This window comes from Palaemon carinicauda, chromosome 5 (genome assembly GCF_036898095.1).
Source record: "Palaemon carinicauda isolate YSFRI2023 chromosome 5, ASM3689809v2, whole genome shotgun sequence".
Lineage (NCBI taxonomy): Eukaryota > Metazoa > Arthropoda > Malacostraca > Decapoda > Palaemonidae > Palaemon > Palaemon carinicauda.
The window spans coordinates 154,347,669-154,365,168 of NC_090729.1; positions in this window are offsets into that span (position 1 = coordinate 154,347,669).

Below are 17,500 nucleotides of genomic sequence, written 5' to 3' on the forward strand. Positions count from 1 at the left end.
ATGACATTTAAAATTATTTCAGTTAAGAAGGAAGGTTTCTTGTATTCGAGGAACAAGTAAAGGAACAATTTTATAAAATGATATCATATAAGCATCGAGAATGTAAAATTTTTCAAATATTTATTAAACAGTTAGCAAGCATGTACATCTTCTATAAATATTAATGACTTCTTTGGATTTGCTTCCTATGAGAATTCATTTTGATATTAGGCTCTAGCATAGTGGTTCTTAGTCTCAATTGGTCCTCCAAATGCTCGTCTGTTAACTGAGCTCTCACTGAATTCTTGATTTGCGCCAAGTATGAAAATGTGGATTCACAATAGTATGTTGAAGAAAAACAGGAAATTAATCGTCGTGCATGTTCATGAAGACGAGGATATTCAATCGCGTTTTTTCAAATTTCGACGGGGTTTTCTTTCTTGTCAAAGAGACTTCAGGATATTATCCTCAGACATTTCAATAAGCTCCATTTGTAACTCTTCAGGAGCCTCTGATACATAAACTAGGTGAGGTTGAAAAGCAAGTTTCAGTGTGATGCTATGCTTTTCCAAATCATTGAATCTTTTATTGTATTCCTCTATCAATGTGTCTAAAACAGACTCATATTCTTTAAAATGTCCATAGATATCCTCAGATTCACTCATTACTTTTGTAAGCTGTGGAAAGTGTTCTGAAAGTTATGATTAAGCCAAAAGGGACTTTAAACGCAACAGTTTCTTTCTACATGCCAGAATTTTTTACAACATATATATACATTTATTTTTTCCTTGCAGTGAAATGTTTAACCTATTATGTTTCGACATCATATCACATAAAAAGGCAACATCTCTGTAAAAAAAAAAAAATGGATCTGATAAATAACAATACTTGCTGTTTTCTTTGCAAAAGTAAATAATTTGCTTTCTTACTGAAAAAAATTTGTCCTTTGCGACAACCAGCGTACTTTTGAGTGATATGACAAATCTACACTAATTACTTCGTCATCCATCATCAGCATACTTCGAAATTGACAATGCTTTGTAGCATTCCCTCGAATATAGTTAAGAATGCTTATAACCTTTTGCAAAGTGTCATTTAAAGTTAGAGATTTTGTACAGAGATTTTGCTGGTGCAAAATACGATGAAAAGAAATCAGTGCATTTGGTTCTTGGATTGTTTTATTAAGATGTCATAGCAGGAGCACCATCCGTGCACATACTTACCAAATTAGTAAAATCTAATCCTATTTTATGACACTGCTCTTTGAAGTTGTTAAAAATAATTATCCCCCGTGACCTTCCTTTAAGGGTTCATAAAGCAAGCTATTCTTCATATAATGGAAAATCATCTGTTATGACACGAATAAAATACAATACTTGTGCTGAATCAGTGGAATCTGTTGATTCATCCAAAGCTACTGAGTAATATATATTCTCTTTTTCTATTACATTTTTCAATTTTTCTGTTACACTACAGGCCAATTCATGCTGTCGATCTGTGGTAGTCCTTCTTGAAAGAGGCACCTCTTTATGCATATTAACTTTATCGGGATCTATACACCATACCACTTCTAAAATAAAGTCCTTTAGGAGTTCTGCATCACTGAATGGCTTACCCTTTTTTTCCAAGCAAATATGCAGTTTTATACCTTGCTTCTGTCGTAGCATTCCCTTGATGTAACATAGACTGGAAAAATTGTCTTTGCTTCTGTTTTCCATCTTTCAGCTTCTGCAGTGCTATCTTTCGAGGGTCTCCCTCTAATTTGGCATATTTATTGCCTTTATAAAGAGCATGGTGTTGCTGTGCACTGAATTTTTTAACCGTTACAATTGCAGTATCACAAAGCAAGCAAGACATTTTGCCTGCAGTATTCACTAAAAATATGGTAGTTCCCATTCTTCATTATAGATCCTGTTTTCTTCTTTCAAAGTTCGTTTGAACATTTTTGACATAATTATGGGTAAAAATGAAATGTATTTATTCTGAAAAGGCATAAAAAAGGTTAATAATGAATTAGGCCAGCCACACACAGACCCAGACAAAAGCATCTTAGAGAAGACATCAATAAATTTGCATCCACGACTATGTTATGTCATTATTATAACAACAACAATAATACTATAGAATAGTTATATATTTTTTCTGTGATTAGTATTATTATATATCATTAAATAATTGTTGCAGAATCAATATCAAATATCGATATATATGTGTGTGTGTATGTATGAGTGTGCCTGCATGAAGATTCAATGTCCAAAAAGAAATATATATATATATATATTTATATATATATAGATATATATATATATATATATATATATATATATATATATATATATATATATATATATACATATATATATATATATATATATATATATGTATATATATATATATATATATATATATATATATATATATATATATATATATATATATATATATATATATATATATATATATATATATATATATATATATATATATATATATATATATATATATCTATCTATATATATATATATATATATATATATATATATATATATATATATATATATATATATATATATATATATACCTATTCATATAGCCTATATATATATATATATATATATATATATATATATATATATATATATATTATATATATATATATATATATACATATTATATATATATATATATATATATATATATATGTGTATATATATATATATATATATATATATATATATATATATATATAAAACCGCATCTGGTGATCCAGAAGGCCACAGGTTCCCCATCCCTGGTTTAGATCATACTTTTTCTTTTTCTGATAAAAAAATAATTTACCCACTTCACCTGATCCTTATTTTTTGCAATCTGCGAGTAAGGGCATTGCTTTACACGCCCAGTTGACATTTGATTTTAAAGAAATACTAAGTTCCTGAGAAATTTTTAAGTACTTCATTGAAATTGTTTTTTTTTTCTATTTTCTCGTATTACTTAACAAATTAATTGATATATGAATTGGTATTTTGCAAATATAATCATAACTATTGAAGCTTTCTAACAACATCCCTGTTCCAGCTTAATTGCGTCTTGCTTTGAGAGTCAAAGAGCTGTTGGAGATGCGAATAAAATCAACTGCTACTTAAAAAGTGACTTGCTACAGATGGGTGAGTATGGGGATAAACACTAGTGTCCGTAGTGGCAAGTCTTTGAAGTCATAGGTATCAATTGTTATCTATGGAACAAACCCGATTGAATTGAAAGGTGTCATATCTTAACACACTGTCACACATATCTTTCCTGTATTTGACGCAATGTAGAAGTCACGAACACAAATATGCGTGGCATTATATTCAGTGCTATATAATATTGTTCTATGAGACACTCTTGTATGACATTTCCTTGGAAATTATCGTTATTTTTAATTTGCAGTTGTTCTACTTAATTTTTCCTATCTTGTCTATGGGAGATTACCATTCCAGTAACGTGAATTATTCAGTATTTCTCCCTGGCCCAGCAGTAAACAATTTCCGTCACAATCGAATCCTCTCTTTTATATAAATTTTTCATTTGCTTACCAAACAGTTTTAGTGCATGATGTGAATTTCTATTTTACACAAGTAACCAGAACGGATACAAGGGAAAAATTAAATCTTGCTACCAAAACTATATCTTGTTCTGTTTTTTGACAAAATTAATATTTGATAATTTCTCGTAAGACTTTCCTTTGCCTTTTTTTTCGTGTAATTGCCTGCAGATGCACTCATTCAACGACGGCGGGATTTAATCACTTTCCTCATCCCTTACAATGGGTATTGTTATCTCAAATACTGATATTACGGAGACTCCTTTTTTCTCTGGAATCAGAATGAAACAGCACATCATCTACTGCCGCATTCATTTCCAATCGACTGTTAAAAAAGCAAAGCCCTAAAGGAATGAATCTAATTCTCTTTCTATGTTTGGGTTAATTCCTAAACTCGTCCATTTCACGTTATTGTGGAACAGAAGGGTTCGTGGCTACAAGGGTTCGTCTCTCGAGATGGAAGGTAAACACTCGTTGCACAGAATTCCTCTGGATCCAGGGACGGCTGTCTGAATGGAAGGCTTATCCACCGGTAAGGAGTTAAGAGCTTCTTTAATAAAAGTGTCCCTGCCTTTGGGCTCTAATGGGTTTATTCCAAAATTCATTATATTGTCATGTACCACTCACGACACCCAGTTAATTTCATCATTTATGATGCTTGCACGTAAGGATGGATTTACAGGCACATTCACACAAGAGATCTCTGTAGGCCTATATGTAGTCGTTCATTATGTTGAAGTTAAGTCCAGAGAGGACGGGAGAGGTAATACAGTGAACAGCAGAGAAATCAGCTTCTAATTAACTGCACATGTTTGCACTGGGTCTTTGTCTTGACAAACTTTGGTCTTTTTTCCTTGACTCCAAAACACGGGGCAATTAAGACTCGGCTGAACGTTCCATCAGAATCTTTCAGAACAGAAGTTGCTTGATTTCTTAATATGTCCGTCGTCGGGTTCTGCCTCTCAGAGCATTAGCAAAGGAGAAGGATCTCATTTGATCCCCTGATATGAACAATTGGTAAATTGCGATTAACTTTGTTAAATGAAAGTTACGGGTGGGCGAATAACTGTAGTGAATCTTGAAAGTTATCGATAAATACTTGCATTAACTGATACTGCATATGTTCCAAAATTTACAAGGATATTTCTTAGGTACATATATTACGATGACTCCAACACTCATATTTTTCTAACTTCTTGTATATCATCATTACCTAAGGAATTGAACAAAGTAGATATCAATAATTAATTACTTTGGGATATATCCGTGGTGTGAAGCGCTATAATGATTCCAATCAAGGTTAAACTTCACATCCCATTGATGGTTTGATTTTCCAGAACGACTGAGATAAAAACCTTTGTCACATATATTGAAAAAAAATTGCAAAACTGATTCTCTCTCTCTCTCTCTCTCTCTCTCTCTCTCTCTCTCTCTCTCTCTCTCTCTCTCTCTCTCTCTCTCTCTCTCTCTCTCTCTTTGATATTGAGAAAGTGTTTTAGTATCCCTCCCCGTGAAACTTCGGTCATGTGACCTTAAGCCGTCACTAAGCCAGTCCTAGCCATTATCCCTTCTTCCAGTTTGCAATTTGTCAATATTTTGATAGTGTGCCTTAATCTTTAACGATTTTTAGTGCTTCCTACATCTGTTGTTTTCTATAATGGATTATTCTATCAGTTTTCCTTTTAGTGTTTTAATTGATATAATCTAGGTACAGATTTATGGCATGAATTAACGAATTAACAATTGTATATATATATATATATATATATATATATATATATATATATATATATATATATATATACATACATATATATATATATATTTATATATATATATATATATGTATATATATATATATATATATATATATATATATATATATATATATATATATACATAAATATATATGTATATACATATGCCTATACTTTACTCTAATATATAATTATATATACATGTACACACACACACACACACACACACACATATATATATATATATATATATATATATATATATATATATATATATACAGACACATACACACACACACACACACACACACACATATATATATATATATATATATATATATATATATATATATATATATATATATATATATATATATATATATATATACATATATATATGCAAATATATGTATGTGTGTATGTATATATGCACGTATAATATATATATATATATATATATATATATATATATATATATATATATATATATGTGTGTGTGTGTGTGGGGGGGGGTGTGAAGCAAAATAAATAAATTGTTACTATAGTTTAACCATGTACTCAATCATTTATTTCAATTCCATTGTAAATCAGCATCAAAATTGATAAACAAATCAAAGCATAATATATATAGAAGACCAGTCTCGCAGCACAAATTAATTTGTAATGTAATTTAAATTATTTCGATAAACTGCTTAATCGTGTTTTTTATTATCTGTATGTTACAAACAATAGCAATCAGAGATTTATTTTAAGACCTTCACCCATGAATATTGCCAATACTTTACGCAAGTCTACCGGCGAAAGTCTCAAGTCTTTCATAGGCTGGGTGAAGCTATTATAACATTTAGCTAAAGTCTACGGCGAGCGCATCCCCCTTCTCATATGTAGACTGTAGATGGTAAAAACTGCAATGTTGATCCAGAATCATGACATTGATCCGGACTGGATCATCTCCCAAATTTCATTTCGTCAAAATCTATTGAGTAGTTTTAACGTAATCCAGTCGAAAGTCAGACACACAGACAAATAATGTGGGGGAGCTGACTGTTTGGGTTTTAGGAGATCCTTAGTCACCTCAAATCACAACGAGCATAAATATTATTTTTATAAAACTTCTGACATTCACTTTGATGTGCCAAAAAAATATTTGATAAATTGATAAAAAAAAAAGGAAAAACGGGTTAATGGTCTATGCCTTCTTTGGAAGCAAAAAGGTTTGAATGTTTGAATTATTTTGTTGATCAAACGGACTCATAGATTTTCTTTAATTTTGTAAAAGTTTGTTTATAACAACAAATCGGAGTAACATTAACGCACTTGTAGATACTCCTACTAATCATATAAACAAAAGTTTAATTTCCTTGTAACTACAAAGTTGTAGGTAAACAAAGTTAAATTTTAAACTTAATTGTGGAGTGCTAAGTAACTACAGTGTAGCATGAACAATAAAAGTATGAATGAGTATAAAATCTCAGTCTAATCCTTCTAAGAAGAACTGAAAGAGCAAGGCATTGAGGGCACTTGTTCTTTATTTTATATATTAGACGTAAATATCTGCCGGGTATGATGTGAATTTAACTCAATCCTTTTTTTAATGAGTCTCTTTTCATAATTTGCGTTATTTATTTATCCTATTTTTCAGCTTGTTACATTTATTTTTTTTTTTTTTTGTTAAGTGTTTTTTTATAGCATATTCTTTACTTCTCAATTTATTTACTCAATAGCATGTGTTTTATCAATTGTGGCACTTATGCTTATATTATTCTCAGTTTCGTGCCAGTGTCACTACATTATGATGATGAAGAGGATGATCCATAATATTTTTTTTTCTGGCACCATATCAAAATATTCAGTTAATAATAAAGTACTTGTGCACCCCATTTTTTCTTCTAAATTTTAAAATAAGCCTCTAATTCCTCTTCATTCCAGAATAATGTCTAGGGACGATGGATAGCTTAGCCTAAGCATATACATGAATACCATAAAACATTCCAGAATTTCAGCAATAATATAATGGGGGTATTAGGTTAGGTATTGATTTTAGAAACAAAAATAATATTTTATTTCTGGGGGGGGGGGGGGAATGTCTGCTTGATATAGTCCATAAATTTGAAACCTATGGAAACAATACTTGCTCGATGACTCTTCTGCTAATATTGAGTTCCGGTGAAAATAGTTCATGAACACTATACAGTTCCATCAGAAAGCATAGATTAATGAATAAATAAAATACAACAGCATATAAACAATCAAAAAGATACAGAAATACATAAACAATTAAAAAGGGTTAACAGATGATATTGATATAGTAGAAAAGTATTTGAAAAGTAAAGTTACTGATATATGTGTAGGTTAATTTTTTTTAGAAATCGTAAAAATATGGATCTCCATCGATGGCAATTTTGCATGAATGGTTTATACTTAAAATAAATTGAAAAGATATTATTATCCTTGGAATTTGATCCTCATCATCTATAAGAATGCAATTTCTTAGATTATTCCACAGATTTGCCTATGTATATTCAATTGATTATGTGCCGTTACTTATTTACCAGAGTTTGCTGTTAGAGAATTATTTCGAAACAAAATTTAAGATGAACACTTACAGATACACTGTTTGACTTATAGAGAGATGTGTATGCTACTAATCTGCCATTTGTTTTATTGGAAAGGAACTAGCAAATAATAGTTTGATTTACAGTAAAAGGAAAAAGCTGAGTAGGTCATGCAATCGGGAGCAAAATATAAACTTTAGTTTTTCCTCGTACCACGCCTTGAACTTTCCGATATGAGTTAACATAATATTCTATAAGTGTGAGGAGTTTAAAATTTATATTTTTTGGTATATGATAAGACCAAAAGTATTTATGATAATTGTGATGAATATTCCGTTGAGGAGTTTACTAAAACAGCGAGGAAAATGTAAGGTTAAAAAATACGGTAACTTTTCGGTACGTTTTTCCTTCTCTAATGTGAAGTCTACATACGAATAATTACATCCTAGTGACATCCACTGAGCTTTTCCTCATAAAGTTGTGATAAAACTCGCTAATAAGCGAACTCATTACGCAAAAGGAGAACTTTTGTAACTCATCCTCGAGTTTATTCTCAACACTTTTTCAAATGTCTTAATGAGGTTGCTATTTGCGTGTAATCAAGGTTGCAAAAGAGACTTAGACTTTTGAAAATCATACGTCAGTCGTAAACAACTACCGAGTTTGTTTAAATTAAAATAAAATAGATAAAAATGGATTCATAACATTGGTTATAATATCCGGCACTGGGGCTTGCAAGGCTATACAGCACCCAATAAGGTCAAGGCTGGATATCAAAATGTGAAAAAGGAAGAAAAATAGAAGGCTAGAAAGTGAGTGCAACTCCGACCAAAAAGGAAGCTACAAAGCCTTTCATACAGAGTGCGGCTTGAGTTGCACTGAGGGCACTAACCTTCCTCCCCACCGAGTAGGATGTATAATATAGTATTTGGTGGGATTAACGAAAGAATTATATATTAAACAATGCAAGGACTCTGTATGAACAGAATAAAAAACTAACATGGAAGTTCATGAACTGTCTTTTATATAATCTTGTTTGATATATATATATATATATATATATATATATATATATATATATATATATATATATATATATATATATATATATATAAATATATATATATATATATATATATATATATATATATATATATATATATATATATATATATATATATATATCGGATAAGTCGTTCTTTTCATGATAATGTGAAAGTATAAGCAAAACTCCAGAGGCACGCACTAGGTCTCTTTTCCCATTTCACAACTCATCACATTCATAGTATGTGTACCGCACGTGTTTCAGTCATGTTCATACAATGTAACGCTATGGCTTTTTTTATCTCTTACTCTTCCGCACTAATAGAAAAACCTGCTTAGGCTTGCCACCGCATCTTTCATCTTCTTTGAATTTTTATGACATGCTGCCCTCAACTGTTATCATATAAGCTCGTTATCTTGTTGAATAAACTTCACTGGCTATAGTTTAAGGCGTCTTCGCCTTTTAACACGGATGGCAATTCATTCATCAATTACTTGACTGACGTGCTCATCTACTTCCTAATTCACCATTCGTTTTCTTATTCATTTTGATTGATTAAGTTCCCTATCACTTTTCTTTGCATTTTATATTTATTATTTTTTTTTTTTTTGGCATTTACACAATCAATTATGTATATAGCATTTCCATTCGTTTTCTTATTCATTTTGATTCATTAAGTTCCCTATCCATTTTCTTTGCATTTTATAATTTTTTTTTTTTTTTTGTATTTACACAATCAATTATGTATTAAGCATTTCCTTGCGTTTTTTTTTTCTTATACATAATTCTTCATTTCAATATTCATTTTATTTCTATTAAGGAACAAGTTCTCAGGTGAAGGATGATTTTATTCATATGAAAAAATCTGATTTAATGTAGTCACAAATATATGAAAAGCACCTCTTAATTATAAATCCAAACATTTTACAAAGGGGAGTAATTTATTAAATTTTTTTTTATAATGTACTCTCTTCTTTTAGCCAATTCTTCAACATTATTTTTAAATATTCTCAAATACGATCTTAATAAAGATAATCCTGGTAATATTAATCATTTTAATTGTTTCTTTGCAGTAATAACGGTACTAACGGTGTATCTATACGGGAAGGGCAATGTATAATTTCAGGAAATAGGAGATTGGGGGCTCCGAGGGAAGGGAGACAACGGATGGTTTAATTTGTTGAGTAATGCATCATAATGGTGGAAGGATGACAGCGGTTCCTCTTGTTGTGTATGAAAACCTTTGGAAATGGCAATTATACAACCCAAATAAAAACAACGGAGATGTGAAAAGAAAAAGTAAGGAAGAATTGTCTTTCGATAGTAATCAAAATTCAAATGACATTAAAAAGGAAATAGGACATGTTCGGACATTAGAATTCCACCTACAAATGCAAGGTATAAATGTATATACATATAAAGTATAGATTCCAGAGGTTATAAAATCTTATAAAAAGGCAAATTATGGTTGCTTAAGGATGGATGTATGGATACCGCAAACTAGAATTTCTAACGAAAGTAACGAAAAAGTTAAGAGTCCTACAGTGAAGGCATTTCGCAAAAAAGCCTGAATATCGGACATGAAATCTACTCACACTGCTTTTAACAGATGCCTGCCAAGCAGTTTGGAATAATAATTGTCAATTGTATGTTCTTCCTTTCTTTTGTTATGTTGTAATAATGTCTGATCCTATTGGGGTGAATGCGGGTAATTAGACCCACAATACTTATTTCTGATCGAAACATACTCCCACACATTTCAGAAATCATCCGTGCAGGCCATATGAATGGAGAAATGCACTCTGCCATACTACTCAGAAAATCAGGAAGACATCTTTCTTGAAAGAATATATATATATATATATATATATATATATATATATATATATATATATATATATATATATATATATATATATATATATATATATATATATATATCAGTCCTCTTAGTATCAACAGGAAGCCTATTGTGAAATCTTGTAGTTACAATTAGAAAGGTCTAGAACCGACAGTCAGGGTGCATCGCGGCCCCAGTAATATGGAGCCATCTCGTCTTTGCAAGGGTTATTGTACGTTTTTTATATAGAAAATACTTTTCCAATATCAGTACTTTATATAAAAGAAACTATACTGAAAGTGTAGATCAAGTGTATTTTTTCTATGAATATGGACACGTCTGAGTATTAACGACGGAGGAAATAATTATAATCCATAATGAAAAGAAGTGCAACTCAGCTTCGCTCATCTATAAAGAAAAATAAGTTCCACACTCTTATTATTATCTGTATTGAATTCATCGTTGGCGACATTATTAGTATTATTATCATACTTTTGAAATTATTGCAATAAAATTTTAAACTTCAAGAAAACGCAATTCTGAGTTGAAGGACAAAATAATGCGTGTTACATACATTTCGTTATGCACAATGCAAGGGCGAGTTCTTAAACTAGAGGCTTGACTTCCGCTGTCCGTGCGTCTCTACTTTTTTTTGCAAGTAAAAGCACTAATGTTTTATTAATGCATTTCTTATGTGTTTTTATGTACTTTACTTTCTGATAGCATCAGTTTTTAAAGTTATGCATTAACAGTGATTACATTAGAATTAAATTTATACCGCAGTCATTAAATTTTGTCCTAGAATAGTAGCAAACATGAATAAAGGTGTATATCACTTGCATGAACTGGAAAATTTAAAACACCAAGATATGATTGATTGAGCAGTCTGTGTTTTTGCTAAGAGATACGCCTGCTGAATAAATGTCTAGTTTGATTCATAAGAAAGGTTTAGCAGAGATGTCTTCTCTGTTGTTGTTCTGTAGGGAACCCTACTCCCAACACTTCTACAGGACCTTCACAGTCATTTTCTCGTATATATTTAAAGGCATTCAGAATTTCACACATCGAACGTTTTGACACATTTGAGTCTCAAAATGTGTCACATTTGCCGGAGAATCATTTCACCAGTAAACATGAATGAAGTTATCTCAGTAAATGTAAAAAGAAAACAGACGATTATTCTCAGAATATAATATGAAAAAACACACATGTTAAACTGTTTGACAACAAAGTCCTGTTCAACTTTACCCCAAACTGAAACGCATAATGGAAAAGATAACATGTAAAATCATGTCAACGTACAAGTTTATATAATACTAGACAGGCGAGAAGTGATTCAATTATTTATTCAAATAGTGACGTACAGATTGCCAAACTATTGTGCAATATTCGTGGGTCGAGGCTGGACTACGAGTTTGAATTTCATTGAGATCAGTTTGCCTGTTTCTACGATAAATGTTATGAATATACGAGAGGTGGTTGTTTTTAGTTACTTAGATGTGCGAGGCATTCATGTACAGTATGGTATTTACCATTCAGATTTACTTTTAGACGTGTTTATTTTCAGTACCGTGTTTTTCTATTCTAATTTCATATCTATGTATTTGCGATTTTTCTATCATTATAAATGCCATTATTCTAGTTGTTAATGTGATAAAAATTGCGTATCATATATAATATGTTGAAATGTTACCACGACTTGGTATGCACTACTAAGAGGAACACCATTCTTTTTAGTATATGGATAAGATCCTGTATTACCATATATGGTCCTGATTTATACCAGGGCTCCAACAGGGAAAATAGCCCAGTGAGGAAAGGAATAAAGGAAAATAAAATATTTTAAGAGGAGTTACAACATAAGAATAAATATATCCTATATAAACTATATAACATTCACAAAAAGAGAGCAAGAAAATTACGAAACTACTTAACCTACCAGGATAGTGTTTAATCCAGGGGTGGCCAACCTATGGCGCATGCGCCAACAGTGGCGCATTGCACGATTACAAGTGGCGCACTATACCCCAGAGATAATTAAAAAACCAAGCCCGCTCATAAAAAAAAATAATACCAAAAATACTACTATTAGAAAAAAATACAAAAATAATTTAAGGGGACCTTCAGCTATGTCCTGCATTTTTTTCTTTTAATTATTCAAAATACACCATTTCTATATGTGTTAGATTTTAGACATATATAATACCTTAATCATATACCAACGTTACAGAATACATTGAAAAAATCATATTACTACGAGAGGCCTTTGATAGTCGTTTTAGTGATTTTGCTGAAGAAGATTGCATGGTTGCATTTATAAATCCATTTTCACTTACTAAACATAACATTCTGAATATACCTAGTAATATACAGATGGAGCTTATTGGTCTAAAAGCAAATTCATTGCTGAAGAGTAAATTTAATGAATTTCCGTTACTCCCAAGTGCATCTGAAATGCTTATTTTTGGCGATTATAAACAAGTGAACATTTTCCAGAATTTGGAAAATTTACCCAAAGTTATGCCTGTAGCTTTGTAACAACATACAGACGCGAGCAAATATTTTCATCCATGAAAATGTTCAAGAAGTGAGGTCGCGACTATCCGATTCAAATCTGAACTGTCTGTTGCTCTTAGTTACTAATTTACCTGCTGTTATTAAAGATTTAGTGAAAGCAAGGCAAAGTCAAAAGTATCATTAAACTTAGTTATGTTTATTTTTCCTGCATGTGAAATTACTTTTCTTTAAAACTGCTAATTATGTTCATATATTTTCATTAGTACTTTCAGGAATAACTAATGAATATTATCAATGCAAATTCAGTGTCAATAAAGTAGGTACACTTTACTTTGCATCCATGTTAAATCATTTCCTTTACAGCTGCTACATCTGTCCGCGCGCGCACACACTCATTTATATATATATATATATATATATATATATATATATATATATATATATATATATATATGTATATATATATATATATATATATCTATATATATATATATATATATATATATATATATATATATATATATATATATATATATATATATATCTATATATATATATATATATATATATATATATATATATATATATATATGTATAAAGATATATATATATATATATATATATATATATATATATATATATATATATATATATATATATATATATATATATATATAGATATCATATTATTATATGTATTAAAGCCAAAAATGTCCAAATCACCTTAGTTGAGGGATTGAAAGGGGGTTAAAGTTTGTGTGGCGCATCTGAATTAGAAGTGAAAAAAATTGGTGCATGGTAAACAAAAGGTTGGCCACCCCTGGTTTAATCTGTTACGGAGAACAATGGCGACTAGTAAAACGCTTTAACAAGGACTAATGAAAGGCATAGTGACAAATGTGACGAACAATTTCAAACTGGACCAATCAAGATAAATTGGCAATCAAGTTTATCTAAAACGATTACATCCTAGGAAGCACAAAATAAAGCCAGCGTATTTGGGTCTCTACAGACTAAGGGTGGTGAAAATTAACGCTATTGTTAATCAGTGTATTGTCCGCGTAGTGTTTGAACACCACCAACCCAGACACAGATACCCGTAGTTCCTGAAGATATAGTTTTTTCTAAGTTTACCGCATCCTGTAATACCATATACCACCGCATGCGTAATATTCCAAGAGGAGATGATTAGGAGTATTTTTCTGTGTAGACCTTATTTTTTTCTGATGATAACAGCATGTAATAAAAGTGAATGAATTTCTCAACAAATGACTATTGGACATGACCAACGAACCTAAGAACAATTACCGTGAGTACATTTATCAAATTAGACATGTTATGAACATTACAGAAGAGAGCAAGAATAAGTTTGCTTTCTTTTTATGGCGGTTTCCTAATATCGGTAATATCACTGCTTTTGTCTGTCATATTTGGTGAGGTAAGGAAGGGCGATTCAATAGGTAAGTAGAAATGTCATTACAAAGCACTAAAGGTTAAAGGTTAAAGTTGTCTGGTTTCAGTTCCATTTTCATCAGAAAATATGATCACCAGAACGTCAGCCGGGCAAGCCTATAACCCCACTGTGGTGCCCCAGAAAACAGTTTGAACTCACGGTCCCGAGAAGGGATCGACCTGCGACCCTGCGAATACTAAACAAACACATTACCACTGTACTAGCCAGGTTGCTAATGTGTATTTACTCAATTAGTATTTAAGTGTAACATACGGAATAAATTGTTCTTTAACTCATAGGGAAAGAGTTAAAAAATCCCAAACCAAAGTGTTGTGGTGAAAGCAACTCTATGAACTTAACGTTTGTGTGCAATTGCCTATTGAGTTGGATAAGAAAGAGTATGTCCTACCTATGCAAACTCACTCCGACGTTGGTTAAAGTTCCAGGATCTTGGGGAAGACACATACATTTTCATGCCTATGAGTGAATCATAGCCGATGACAGGATGCCCCTAGGCATTTTTTAATCAGTGGACAAGTGTAAGAGAGCGGGTAATGACTTTATTTGTCATAAGACAATCATTCGTTGAAAAGCCATTGTCCAGTTGTGTTATAGGACTTTTAGATAGTCCCACTATGAATGATACTGAATGCTTTTACGACATTGCTAATAATTTCCAACTCATGTACTCCGATAAGGGCATCATTGAATAATGAAGATGAATAAAGTAACATCTGCTAGTTTGTTAAGCCAGGTTTGTTAAGTCTGAAGGCTTAGTTAAATTAGGAATATTACCAGCCATTACAATGTATATGACAGATTTTTCATTGCAATTGACTACATACACTAATCATACCATATCTAGCGAAAAAAAATAATAATTTTCCAGTTATGGTAGTCGAACCATCATAGCTCATAAACTATAGATTCCTCCAAAAATGCTATAATTACACAATATTCCCCCTTTTTAAAGCCGTAAAAGATATTGTTAAAATATAGAATTTTATCAAATAATATCACAGGCTTTTGGACAGAGGATAAATTATATAATATCAATGTTTCTCATATATTAAGGTCCTTGGGTGTGTAATGTTATATGAGAGTGGGACAAGTGATGGTAACGCGATTGTATTGTGTAAGTAAATTGAATCCTTTGTTCATGGAGGTCTCCATGAATTCAGTAGATGTAGCAGCATTGTAAATGCTGAGCAGCCTCCTTGCATCATGCCGCAGAGTACAGTCAAATGCAAATGTCCTTTCATCTCCGGTGCTCTACTATCACCCCAATATCTATAGATTCCAGAACTTCTGGTGTAGAAGAGTTTGGTTGTTAAGGGGGAGGGTGACTGGAGGGGGATGACGACATAGGCCGGGGAAGTACTTGTTAGAGCTGTAGGGGGTGTGATGTTAGGGGAACCACGAAAAATTATGTATGAACGTAAATTTAATCATATTTCTCCAGATCCTAAGTCTATCATTATAATGCTTCTAACGTATAATGATATGGTATATTTGTTGTGTTATTTGCTTACCATTCTTGTGAACAACCTGTTGACAAAAAGGATCGATGTTTAGTTTGGCAATGTATTATGTCCCGACGGAAAAATCTTTCATAAACACAAACTAGGAATCCCGCCTTCTCTCTCTCTCTCTCTCTCTCTCTCTCTCTCTCTCTCCTCTCTCCTCTCTCTCTCTCTCTCTCTCTCTCTCTCTCTCTCTCTCTCTCATATATATATATATATATATATATATATATATATATATATATATATATATATATACATATATATATATATATATATATATATATATATATATATATATATATATATATATATATATATATATATAAAATGATACTTGGGATATTATGAAAAGGAGACAAAGACAAAAATTGATTGTTGAAAATTTTCGAGGAGGTAATGAAAATTACAAGATAGAGCATCCTAAATATTCAAGTAATGATAGTGAAGTCAAAAGAAAAGTCAGAAATGACTGGGGAGAATATTTAAACAAATAGGCAGATGAGGCTGACGAAGCAATGAATTCAGGGAGTGGCTATGATGTAAGAACTGCTTCTTGACAGGTAAAGTCCCTGGGTCCACCATTAGACTGTAATCCTGCCCAGTGTCTACGCCATTCTCTAAACACTTGATATGTGACATCCGGACGTAAGGGCGGTGGAGTCTGGGAGATGGTTTTTTTGCGGGGGTGATGGCTGAACGGGCAAAGCACTGAGGATAGGGTTGGAAGTTGTTGCGAGTCCGGTGGTGTTGCTTGTTGGTGGGCAGGGTTGACCATGAGTAGCTGCAACAAAGCGGTGGTTTGAAAGCGCTGGGCTTCCTCCTCTCTTCTTAAATAGTTTTCTTGGCGGCGCAGTTTCTCCGATGTGTAGCCAACTCAGCCTGTCGATATTCCTACAGGTATTTGACTAAAAGCCTTAACTTCCCACCTGTAGCTGTAGAGAGAGAGAGAGAGAGAGAGAGAGAGAGAGAGAGAGAGAGAGAGAGAGAGAGAGGAGAGAGAGAGAGAGAGAGAGAGAGTTCCTTGAAATAGATGGACGACAGAAAAAAATAGGAAAAAGTGTTGGTCAAATACTCTTATGTAGTTATGACTTGAGAGGAGAGAGAGAGAGAGAGAGAGAGAGAGAGAGAGAGAGAGAGAGAGAGAGAGAGAGAGAGAGAGAGAGTTCCTTGAAATAGATGGACGACAGAAAAAAAAATAAGAAAAAGTGTTGGTCAAATACTCTTATGTAGTTATGACTTGAGAGA